The sequence below is a fragment of the Lissotriton helveticus genome, chromosome 2_1 (genome assembly GCF_964261635.1).
Source record: "Lissotriton helveticus chromosome 2_1, aLisHel1.1, whole genome shotgun sequence".
NCBI lineage: Eukaryota > Metazoa > Chordata > Amphibia > Caudata > Salamandridae > Lissotriton > Lissotriton helveticus.
Window position 1 is genome coordinate 1,900,692,359 of NC_136059.1, and position 12,952 is coordinate 1,900,705,310.

The 12,952-nt window shown below is 43.7% G+C and overlaps 1 long non-coding RNA gene across 1 annotated transcript in view; it reads left to right on the top strand.

Moving 5' to 3' along the window:
* The window catches only part of LOC144818927 (uncharacterized), a 340,420-nt gene extending 329,472 nt beyond the window's left edge, over positions 1-10,948 (top strand). Inside the window, exon 6 of the long non-coding RNA XR_013607180.1 lies at positions 10,649-10,948. This is a non-coding gene — a long non-coding RNA (uncharacterized LOC144818927). The remainder of the gene's footprint in view (positions 1-10,648) is intronic.
* The last annotated feature ends 2,004 nt before the right edge of the window (positions 10,949-12,952 follow it).

Sequence of the window (12,952 nt, forward strand, 5' to 3'; positions counted from 1 at the left end):
GGACAGGGATTGGTTGACCTTGAATCTTTGGGATCTATTTTGGAGGAAAGAGGTGAACCAGTTAAATACAATTCCAGACAAACCCATTCTGTGTTCCAGGAGATTAAGCAGGTTGTCGTGTTTGACGGTGTCAAAAGCTGATGACAGGTCGAGTAGGATTAGAAGACAGGCTTCATTTTGGTCAAGGATTTTTAGAGCGTCGTCTAATATATGAGTCAGGGCTTTTTCTGTGCTGTGACCTGCTCTGAAACCAGATTGAAATTGCTTCAGCAGGTTGAAACGAGCAATGTGACTGTTCAGTTGTATGTTAACGCATTTTTCCAGGAGTTTGGCTAGCATAGGGATGTTAGAGATCGGACGATAGTTATTAAGGTCCGAGGGGTTGGCTGTGGGTTTCTTTAGGATAGGCGAGACCTGCCCCATTTTCAGGGTGTCAGGAATGGATCCTTGAAGAAGGGAGGTGTTAATGATCTTGGTCCAGATGGGTAGAAGGAGAGGAATGAAGTCCTTCATGTAGTTCGCTGGAAGCGGGGCTGTGAAGTGATTGGAGGATTTCAGCGCATTTAACGTCTTTAGTATGGTTTCTTCACTGTAAGTGTTGAAGTGGGACCACGATGCATTGTTTTTTAGTTTGAATAACGGGAGGTCATTAGCTAGGGCCCCGTCTAGGGACTGAGATGGGCTCTCTTTCAAGTCTGAGATGGATATTAGGTCCTTGAGTAGATCAGATTCGATGGATTCTGTCTTAGAGGCGAAGAAGGAGGCAAATTCATCACAGGAGGGATTAGAGAGAGCGTTGGTGTTGAGGACATTAGGTGGGTTTTTGGTTTGGGCTTTGATAAGATCAAAGAGTTTTTTGGGGCGGTTCTTGGCATGGTCTAGTTGAGATCTGAAGAAGTCGGTTTTAGATTTTCTGATTTTTCTGAAATAAGCGTTTCTGGAAGTTCTGAGAAGTTTGAGGAGGTCAGTTGAGGGTGTAGCTCTCCAGCGTCGTTCAATTACTCTAAGAGAACGTCTGTCATCATTTAGCCTCCCATCGTACCATGGTTTGGAATCTTTTGAGGAGGTTCTCTTCAGTTGCAATGGGGCAATTTTGTCCAGGAGGTTGTTCATGGAATGAAAGTAGTGATTTGTCAGCCCCTGAACATCAGCCAGGTCTACCGGGGGATTAAGAGGGTTAGAGTTATCTAAGGCTGTGAGGGCAGATCCGACGTTTTTAAGGTTTCTCTTCCAGATCTTGGTTCTCAGAGGTTGTGTAAGATGTCGCGTAATAGTTTCAGAGATTTGGAAAGAGATGACATGATGGTCAGACCAGTCGCAAGGGAGTATCGAGTCGAGCAGGGTGGAGTTTGCTTTGGAGATTATTAGGTCGAGAGTTGCACCCTTGTCGTGTGTTGGGCTGTTACAAATTTGGTTGAGATTGAGGTCCGTGAGGAAGGCTTTAAGGCTGTTTACCCCTGGGTCGTTCTGGTCTTCCCAGTGAAGGTTGAAGTCCCCTAAGAAGATTTGCTTAGAATGTTGGTTGTCATTTGTAGCTAGAATGTCCATGAAGTGTTCTATGAACGTGAGATTATCTCCCGGAGGATGGTAGAAGACATGTAGAGAGCATATTTGTTTGTTGTTGTTGGCGATGTTTAAGCATAGGTATTCGCACGATGATATTGCAGGAGCGTTGGCGATGGCAGCTGTTAGGCCGATCTGGTGTATGCATGCTATCCCACCTCCAGGCCTGACAGTTCTGTCGAGTCTGGTAATGTTATAGTAAGGGGGTAGCAAGATGTCCATGATGGGAGTAGATGTTTCATTTAGCCAGGTTTCGGTTAGGATCATAATGTAAATGTAAATGTAGGTGTACTTATATAGCGCAAACCTGTCACCCAAAGGGCATCCTGGCGCTTGCTTAGGGAACCCGTCCTGGTATTCCCCTGTGAGAAACCCCGGCAGGGTGTCCACAAGGTGAAAGCCAGGCATCCCGCCGCGAGGGGCCGTAGTGGAGATTAAGCAAGCTATTGCCCAGAGTTGCAGAGTGTGACCCCGTGATTCGAGTAGGCACCGGAGCGAGAATTGTCGAGTCCGTGGAATTTTTGAGCCCGAGACCCGCCGAGGCGGGGAATCGAACCCTGGTCCACGGTCGATCTCAGCTTCCGGGTCTGCCGCCTCTAACCACTGAGCCACGCTTCTCCACAATGTCTGGTTTGTTCGTGATAAGTAGGTCAGCTATATCGGCTGCATGTCTAGAAGCCGACCTGCAATTTAGGAGGATACAGCTTATCCGTGGCTGGGAGATGATTGTGGGGGGTTTGGCTGAGATGGGGATTCTAGTGAGGTTGTTTTCTACAATGCCTCTGGAATTGAGTCTGGTGGCTCTATGCATGTTGATTAGAGTGGCTGGTATTCGGGAGTCTGTAAGCAGGCTAACTGGGCTAGATAGAAGTCCCGTACTCTGAGGAGGGTGATGCTGCCATAGTTCCTGTCAGTGAATCATAAAGGTATTCAGACTACATGCACATACAGTCCTTGACCTCTTTGCAAAGCGCACAGAGTCATGGGCCCACAGGGCCATTTGTAATTGTTCTTCTATACAAAAGTAGAACACAGCTGTCCAAATATTAACTGCAGCAAAGGAAAAGAAAATGCAGTGTTTACAGGTGCGTGGTCGGTGCTGAAAAGGCAGGAGATGACATGCGACAGGTGCAGATGAAGGATCTTCAGAAAGATGTGGGTAAAAAGGGCACAACTGTCTACCAGAGGTAGTGGTCTTCAGAGTGTCTCACTTTGTACCACATGATAGGGCTTTATAGGCAAGTTAAATATTCTGATTATGAATATGCCAATTCAGTCATGTTTTAAGGGGGAGCACTTGTACTTTACCACAGGCTAGTAGAGATAAACTTCACAGAGTTCTAAACCAGAAAAAATATAAGGTCCGACAAAAGGCAAAAAACCCAGAGTAGCCATGTTTAAAAGGAAGATTTTCTACACAGGTCGCCCCTAGCGATGAGATATGGTAGACTAATCCGTCCCTTCATGAACAATTCTCCAGCTCTGCAGTGACCCTGGTCTGTTGTATGCCCCTCTAAACCTACCTTGACCCATCAGTCAACATCTTCCCTAACCCTGTACATGAGCTTCTCCTCACCATGGTGATGTAGTTTAGCCTGTCTCATATGCCAGACCTCTGTCTCAATGGAGGACCGGCTCTCCTCATAAGGCAAGTAACTAACAGAGGCCATTGACGGCTGTCAGTCTTTGTCATCCACTACCAGATGGAGGTTCCAATCTGAGGTCTTGAGTATGCCTCACATCCAACTGTCTTATGGAGTCTGCCCTTTCCTGCAAACTACCTTGTCCTGGTCTCTGCTAATCGAGAATTGTCCTTTTCTTGTCCTGAAACTGACGTGCAGCCTGTGCTGTTGTCAGCAAAGCTGACATGGTCTATGCCTTAAAGGCTACTGGTCTTGGCACCATGCAAGGGGCAATCATTTCATTGCTCAAGAGACAATGAGCACTTTGCTTTTCCCTTACCTCAACACTGACCATGGCCTGCTTGCCATTCAGCTTAACCTGAACACTGGCAAGCTGGTACTCCATGCCTACCCCACTGTTCACCACAGCTGTATCCTTGGTACCTGGGAGAATCTCCTCAGGCTTAAGGAATTTCCTTTGAAACATACTGCGGAAGGATCCAGAGCAGGTAGTTTCCTTCCATGTATACTAATTTCCTGCACAAATCCCATTGTGTTAGGATGAATGTGCTTCAAATCATCTAGTTCCCTCTCCCAGTTGTCCATCGCCACTAGGTTAAACCCAACTGGGCCCTCTCAGGTCCCCTTTTTAATGTGCAGCATGCTCGCTATCATGTGTGCAGCTCGTACAGGCTCTTTCAATTGACAGGGTCTCTTTAAATGTCCCACCTGGTGACACTTGTAGCAGGTCATCACTTTGGACTTAGAAGAACTTCTTTTCATCCCTTCTCATGATGCTCCTTCCCTGACACATAATTATTACTATTTCACTTGGGCCCTCCTGAGGTCCCATGAGAATTACCCTGGCCTGTTCTCTCCGGTTTGGAACCCGTCTGTGGAGAATTGTTCTACCCCTTTGGTTCTTATCCATGCTGCTCTAGCCCCTCGTTCACACTGTTAGATAACAACTTGACAGCAAAGACTGCAAGCTTCTCTGGATCTCTCTCTGTCAGATCTGACAGGTCCGTAAGTGGGGTAGAGCACTCCTCCTTGAGTTGCTCTGTTAACAACTGGTTAAGGGGCTAAAAATCTTTGACCTTCATGTCTCTCACACAATAATTCCATTCACACAATACTCCATGAATCAATTTTTCAAATGGAGCACCATCTGCTCTGTTGCAGTTCTTGAACCTTTGAAGGTACTGAGCTGGCTTCAGCCCAAAGCTTTCATCATTCACTCATTGACCATCTGCTCTGCCACAGCATCCTTCCTCTGACGGCTGTCACTTACAGGGGCAGCCAGCTCCTTAAGGCAGATGCCTTAGACATCTCATTCAAGGCCTACTCCTTACGAATGACTCCAAAGCTGACAAACGATTCCAACTAATCCTGCCCTTCCATATACATGTATACAAGCTCTTTTGGAATCATGGCCCAAACCTATCCCAAATGAGCTGTCTCAAAGGCTATCTTTCTCCCTCCCGCTCTCTTTTCCTTTCCTCCCACTCTTTGTTTCTTATCCCATTCTCTTCTGAAAAAGGGAAGATAAGCTAATTTCTCTTCCCGAACCCCTTCCTCCAGTCTCTCCCTCCTCCTCTCATATTTTTCTAGGTGAGCTAGCCTCAATGTCTCCCTCTAAAACTCCCAGGCCTTCTCCTCCTGTTTAGATATATTTTTCTTGAGAGACAACTGGAAGTTCAGGGTCTCTGCTAGACTCAACCCATTCAAAGGATTTACTCCTGGTATAGATGACATGGGTACTCTTGAAATTAAAGGTGGTGTACACACCTGGGGAATCTTAGAAGCTGATGGGGAAGTGTATCTGGGAAGCTTTGAAAAATAAATGTGCCTGTAATGTAATGGATCTGTGCTAAGCAGACTTGAGAGCCTGACTCCACCACACTCTCCTCCTGGGGTCATCTCATGGTTCCCTCCCCAGAGTCTAATACTTCTTCTTCCCTCTTTCTCCCAGTCTCTCAAATTGGTCCCTAATGAAATCAACAAGGACTTTCCTGTCCCTGTTCTGGGGGCACTCCACCCTCTGTCCTGGCATGGTTTCTTCAGCTGATCTACAAACAAGGAGATAGAACCCTGTTTTTCTGTTATTTATGTTTGCATACTTTGTGCATAAAAACTGGACTTATTGCGTTACTGGCCTAAATTGGAAAATGGCCTCTGCAGCACTTTGCACCTTGTGCGCCTAATCGTTGGGCACCCCACCAAATACCCCCAATTGTCAGAACACCTTTTAGTGAGCCACGGGGCACGCAGGAGCTAATGGGCTCAACTGTGGGGGTTGTGGCCTTTAACTCCGATGTCCAGGGCCCGACCAAATATGGATCTTGTGTAGCTGTGCCAAGTACTACCCCTTCAGAACTTGACTCTTCCTGGTAGTACATGTCGAGCAGTCCTAGTCTTCTCAGTGTAGTGGAAGGTAGATGTGTGGTGTACACAGGTTCACAACACTAAAAACAGTATTATTGAACACAAAGTGAAATAGAGCACACAACAAATAATACACGCAGTCTTCATAAGGCCGGCACTCTAGTGTTCTTACAGCACTGCACATCGGCAACAGCTTTCTTGCTTGTCACAGCGCTATATCAGGGTAACTGCACTTATATTAACTGTGGCCCCCACCTGGCATATGGGAGTCACGAGCAATGCACTCCAGACAACAGTCCTTGCAGGTCACAGCACTGCACTGGGGTGATAGCCCTCTTTCATGTCACAGCGCTGTATCAGGGAGAAAGCCCTTATCTTCACCGTAACCCCCAACTGGCTTATGGTAGTCACAAACAGATCACTCCTGAAAATGGACCTTTCAGGTCACAGCACTGCACGGGCGTCGACCCGCTGCTTACTACAGCCCTGTACTCTATTTACGGCCCTTAAGCTTCTCCGTGGCCCCCACCTGGAATACAGGATCACAAAAAGGAACACCTGGGTGGATTGCCCAATCAGTACAACAGTCCTATACATGGACACCAATTCCTTCTGCAATTTGAATGGTCTCTTTTAGCACACAATTGAATCTCTCAATCATTCCATTACTCTCAAGGATGATAAAGAACATATTTTTATGCACAATGCCTTTGTCTTTCAGAAAACTCTCCATTTGTTTGGAGTTAAACGTGATCCAATTATCAGTAAGTATGTACTTGGGGTTCCATTCTCTAGCAAACACTTCTGATGGGAAACTTGTCACCGATTTGGTGGTAATCTCATGCACCACTCCCACCTCGGGCCATCTGGACAACATGTCCATTGCCACTAAGATATACCTCTTAGACCCACCAGAACTAATAGGGACAACCAAACCTAAATCTATTTCCTCTCTAAACTCCTTTGGGGCGGATCTCATCTTCAGGGTTTTGTCACTCAAATGACATTCTACACAATCTCTCACCTTTCATTCTATCATGATGTCCATCACTGCCCATTAGTAAATGCACTTAACCATATCTTTGTTTTGGTTATGCCCAGGTGTCCCTCATGAGCCAATTGCACTAGATGCTGCCTGACACCCTTAGGCGAAACCAACCTAGTCATTCTCACAACAATGTCATTAATTATTGACAAGTCATCCACATCTATGGCATAACCAGCCAAGTTTGTCTCTTTAAGCCACCTTTTATCATTTGACCTTACAAGTTGAGAGATCATTTTTTTAACTCTTCGTCCAACTCCAGCTCTCCCAACCACTTTTTCTCAGAAACACAACCTTGCGTAACACCAAAGACTGCCACTTCATCCAACACGATTCCTAACTAGAGTCCAAGCATCGAACTTCCACCGACAATCTAGAAAGACAGTCTGCCACTTTGTTCTCCACCCCTGGAATGTAAGTGACAAGAAATTGAAAATCTTGCAATCCTGCCAGCCACTTACAAATCTTGGAGAAAATAATGTCCAAACCTTTCTCCCTAAACACTTCTTGTAAGGGTCTGTGGTTTGTTTGCGCAACAAATTTGACACCCCACACAAATTGTTTCGCTTTCTTAATGGCCCATTAGACAGCCAGCGCCTCTTTCTCAATGACTGAATACCTCTCTTCTGCACCCCTTAATGACTTAGAGGTAAACCCCGCAGTTGTCTCTTTTTCCCCTTGTTCCTGTTTGAGTACAGCTCTCTAAACCTTTTAACTTGCATCCGTAACAATCATACAAGAACTATCTGGCACAACCTTTCCCAAACTTTGAGCAGACAAATGAGCACTTTTAACATCCACAAACTCCTTGTGGCATTGTCCAGTGGCATTTTTCATGAGTAACATTCTTATAGCCTGAGTGTGACTAGCAAAGTTAGGGGTGAAATGAGAATAATATTCTGCCATCCCTAAAAAGGACCCTTTTTTTCCCCAGAAGATGGCCTGTTCACCAATGTCTTACCCAACTCCTCTTTAGGTCCGACAACCTCTTAAATAGATTGGTTATCAGACTCTGGAAACCTGATGCAGCTGAACAAAAACCAAAAGGCATTCTGTTGAACCTATAGACTCCAAAAGGTGTGATGAACGCCGTAAGATCTTTGGAGTCACCTTTAAGTCGTCTTACAGCAAACTGCTAATCCATTGTGCTTTACACACATGGGTTCTCGTCCCCTCCTTGTCACCAATGTGAAGCCCAGATAATCCAAGACGCAGTTCGTGAGATTAAAGTTGTAGTTTAAAATCCAGGTAACAGAGGAACTTCAGCCATATCTTTACCTCTCCAATCCCACCTTCAACTTCCACAAGTCCTAACATTCAAACACTAACATTATAATGTAACAGAGGACAGGACAATGCAACTGAGAAAGTAATATCACTGTACGATACCACACAGTCCTCAGTCCCCAATCCTAGTCACAACAGGCAGAAGTTGTACTGAGCTTCTCCATGCTGAGGTACAGCTCCTGTTTGACAATGTTTGGAGCACGATCTCCCCTTTTTGTAATCCATTTCCAGACACAGCTGTGATATAGTGTTTCTGAGTCTCTGAAGTTCATAATGTGGGGGCCCCCCTTTGAAGTGCCCACTCCTCTGTCCTGTCATTTCTCCATGAAGCATTCTGTCACAGCAGAGTTGATAGCCATGCAGACTGTAATGCAGCCTGTATGGTGAACATACAAAGTATGCATGACTGTTTGGCTGGCCCCAGAGGCCCGGCCAAACAGTCATTAAGCACTTGGAGCGGGCAAACCACTCCTCCCCTGCTCTGAGAGTAGAGCAGCACTGCCTGCCCGCAAAACAGTACAGAAACATAAAATGATAGTAACTTTGTTATTATCACTCCAGTGACAGGTAAAAAGGCCTGTTCACTCTACTGATCACTAGTACAACAAGCATTGGCATAGCCAATAGGTCTCGCCTTTGGGACCTTATAAGTATTTAATTATGCAGTACTATCATTGGTGCAACATCAACTGTTGCATGGCTAAACACTTATAAAGTCCCAAAGGCGAGCCCTATTGGCTATGCCAATGCTTGTTACATTTTGTATCAGCTACACAAATTACTGCAGCACCTTTGCTTGTTTGCCTCGCCTTCTTATACTGCCTTATGTCAATGTGTATTTTGACAAAACACAAGGGAACCCAAAGGTATAGCACTAGGGACCTTGGGCAGTAACGTATGACAAAGAACAGTGTTCCCTAGTAGTTCAGGGATCTGGGGAATAATAGACATACACTCAATAGTAAGTATGTCCTTTGTCCAGCCGGACAGGATTTTATTTTAGTAAATTATGAGCAATGGCACAAGGATTTTTTACACAGTGGGTACAACCAGTAACCCACAGAGGACAAGACAAAACAAACGAATTTTTGCAAAAATGAACAAGTCGGTCTGTGTACTTGTAATTCAGTGAACAGACTTAATTATGTTTCAAAGCACCATTGCATACATTTTTTTGCACAATTTCTGTACATATGGTGCTAATTTGTCGACGACGTTTCGATGCCTAGACTTAGATAATTGGCATCATCTTCAGGACAGAGAGATATATTATGTTTGTCTTGAAATTGAATGACATTTTGTCTTTTTAAGACTATACATAAATTACAGAATTGGAAAAAACAAGGAGGGAAAAAGATAAAAGTAAAAGTGAATGTCAAGAGCTAGGCATGTATTTTAGTTGACCATACGTAACATGAAGGTGACATCGTGCACATATAAAATGGCTGCTAGTGATGCCAGTGTGTAGGGGTTGGAATTTTATACTAACAGCAACTAGACCCTGGATGTGAGAGGCCTAATAACTTTATGCAATCAAGAGAGTTAAAAACCATAATATGAAATAGAATGTGACTTACGGCGCAGTGATAGGGCTTTCATTAGGGTGCATATGGTACCCTAAGTGATGTTCATTTCCATTACCCTAAATGTACCCAATGGAGAGACAACAAGTGCCTAGGGTCACATGAATTGTTATTAAACTGTATTCTTTTCCCGCATTGTGATTATTTTTCTAATACTCCTGGAGGTCCTCCCTGCACAAATCTTGTAAAAACACGAGATATTAGTGCAACTTGGGAATCTTTCTGCTCCATTTATCCCTTATCCATTTAATTGTTAACGAGATGCTCATAAAACACGAGAAGAGCAGTTATAGGGATACCACAAAAGTTATATGGGGCCAGATTACGAAATACTTATTTTGCATTTCCTAAATAGCGACTCCATAGTAATCTCTATTTAGGAAATGCAAAAAGGTATGTTCAAAAATAGAGATTTCCAAATAATGATTCCTACAGCTTGGAAATCGCTCTTTAGGAAATACAAAACCATTTGTTCCTATTAGCCTAAAAGCCCATAGATACGATGGTTTTGCATTTCCTAATTTGCGATTTCCTAATAGAAAAATTGCAAATTAGGAAATGCTAAAGGAAAGGTGACGTTGGGCCTACGGCCCCCCTCTTGTCAAAATTGGTGCACATGAAAAGTGCACAAATGCACTAGGGACATGTGTACGCTTTAAAGCCCTTTACAAAAAGGATTTTGGAGTGATTATTTTTTTCAATTGCACATAGTTACCATCGACTTGAGTCGATGGTAATTGCATTTCTTAAATGCCCAATTCACATTTAGGAAATGCTTTATACATGTGCAATGGAAATCGCAAATATAAAATCCCTATTTGCCATTTCCTATTAGAGTGTCGCAAAATGCGATTTCTACTGGGTAGAAATCACATGTTACAATTCCCAAACGGCCTTTGTCCATGTCAAAAAGGCTATTTAAGCATTTCTTAACAGGCCGAAATAGCGATTCGGCCTGTTAAGAAATACTAAATAGCTTCATACATCTGGCCCATGGTATGCCTACGTTTCTAATTTAATTCAAAATGTGGTTGTGCGTAATATAAACATATGGCATACATTAATCATGCTTCTTTCTTTCGGATGTATATTACACTGCTATTCATATTTCTGTGCATCACATGTTATGTACTCATGATGTCTACATTATGATTCTTTTCTAGCTACATATCTCGTACCATCAAAAAGCTTTAAAAATGGATCCTTAAATGACCTCATCAAACCTGAGCAGGTGGTAGCATACAGTTTGTTTCTGCCAAAAAGTCAGCTTTCTGTGAAGCTTTCCATACCAGCCCAACAGAACATTTGAAAACGCACTCGCTTCTCTTCCTTTGGGTGCTGGATGAGCGAAGGTGAAGCAGGGGGTGGGACGTGCCCAGCCAGGTACAGCGTTCTCCCAAGGCAGACATGGACCCAGATTGGGCTGAAACATTTTACAATATTATTATGTCTATGCCAGTAAAAAAGCTATTGGGATAAAACAGAAATCTGGTATATTTCTTTCGTTTTGAATTATAACCTAAAACTGCAACCACATTAATAAGTTATTGAAAGTATTTGAGGACTGTCTAAATTATTTTAAATGATTACTAAAGCAAACCCAGGGATGAAAATTGTATGCAAAATCATTTTCACCTTGGTACTCCTAGGATGGTGAAACCAATGGCAGGTCTCGTTTTCGGAAAAGGTGGGCGTTACCACCTGGTTGAAATTAAAAAGCATGGCCAGTATTTAGGTTGAGGCCAGGCCAGGCCAAAATTAGGAAAATCAGTAAAATACGATATTTTTTTGCACTTTGAAAGGTATTTTACTGGTCTGGTCGGTATTTTCAGTTCAAGACGTGTGCAAAAATCAGTGAAATAATCAAAAGGAAGTATTTTTCACGTAAACGGAGACCAAAAAATATTAACCACATCAATATCCTTATACAACTGTCTAAACTATCAATAATTATGTTTAATGTAAATGGAGACCGACTTACAATGTTTTAAAAGTTTTATCTCTCAGCCTTCCGCCTCACCTCATCACGTGACACAGTGCCTCCAATTAGGCAGAAGACCCGTGGAGCGCAGCAAACCTGCCCCGCAGGAGGATTCTGGGAGAACGGCGTCCACCCAAGCAGCTGCTTCCACTTTCATATGATTTTCTCCGGACATTCGTTTTCAATTTGTCTATAAATAATGGAGGAAAACACAGCTGAGGGGCCCAGCGTGATTTCGAAGGAGGGCTCGTTTTTCGGAAATCTGATAAGTTCAGAACCACATGTGTTTGAAATCATTGTCCTTATAAAATAACTGAAACTGGAAAACAAACCAAAAGCCTCACAGACCGTCGTTACTATTTTACTGCTCACTGTGTGTACTGGCCATACGGTAGTGCCTTCAGATCCGGCGTGGTGCTGCGTGTAGCTCATGTGGGCTTGTTGTATCCTGGTATATTATTTAGTTAAATGAGTGGGGGACATGAAACCAGAATAAGTTAAACCGTTCTATTAAAGCGGAGAGGGAGAATTTACCAGCATTTGCTCCTGTGATAATAGATGATTTTGTTTGTGTTACTCATGGGCGTAGATTCACCAAAATGCTAGGGATAGCGGAAGAACATCACATTTTTTTACTTCAATGACATCACAGGAAGTGATGTCATATAACTTTTGACACGCTGTCACCCTTCCCTCAGCTGTTTATCTGTCACGTCTTTCTCACCTGTTGCTGACTCTTGTTTACCCCTCCTGCCTATCTTAACTGTGTCCTTTTCACTGATCTCCTTATAATACATGTTTTTTCCTCTCACCTAACTTTATTTATCACGTGTTATGTCTCTTTTCCACTCTATTTCACCTTTCTCTATCCTCTCTGTTGTGTTGTAATATTCTTATTAAGAATGTAGATAGGTTCTTGGAATAGAACGTGTATGTGGGGTTCCAGGGTGGGACAGTTGATGGGAGACTGAAGACTGGATGAGATCGTTCCTGCTACGCTAAGCAGAGTTGCCAATAAAATACTTAAAGAAGATACTCTGACTGAGACCCATCATTACAAATTTGGCGACAGAGGATTGGGCAACTCTGCGTGGACCCAATTGAAGATAAGAGTAAAGTGAAGGACAGAAAAAAGAAACAAACGAACAAAAGAAACTCGAGTTGAAGAAGAGAATGACATAAATGAGGTGAGCGGAATGAAGGAAAGCAGGAACGAGAAGTAAATGATAATTGAAAATAACTAAAGAAAGAAAGAAGATGAGAGAGTCGTGTTACCGTTAAACAGCGCATGCCAGATGAAGAGCGCGTGAGGTGATTGAAGCTCTGAGAGACGCGTGATGTCAACAGAGGAGCGCGCGCAGTGAATGAAGATCTGGAAGGCGCGTCGGCGCACGGCAGCAAGGAGAGCAGCGTCTGGTGATTGTGACGCAAGCAGAGAGGCGCGTGAAGAGCGACTCTAACACAGCGTACGGCAGCGAAGAACAGC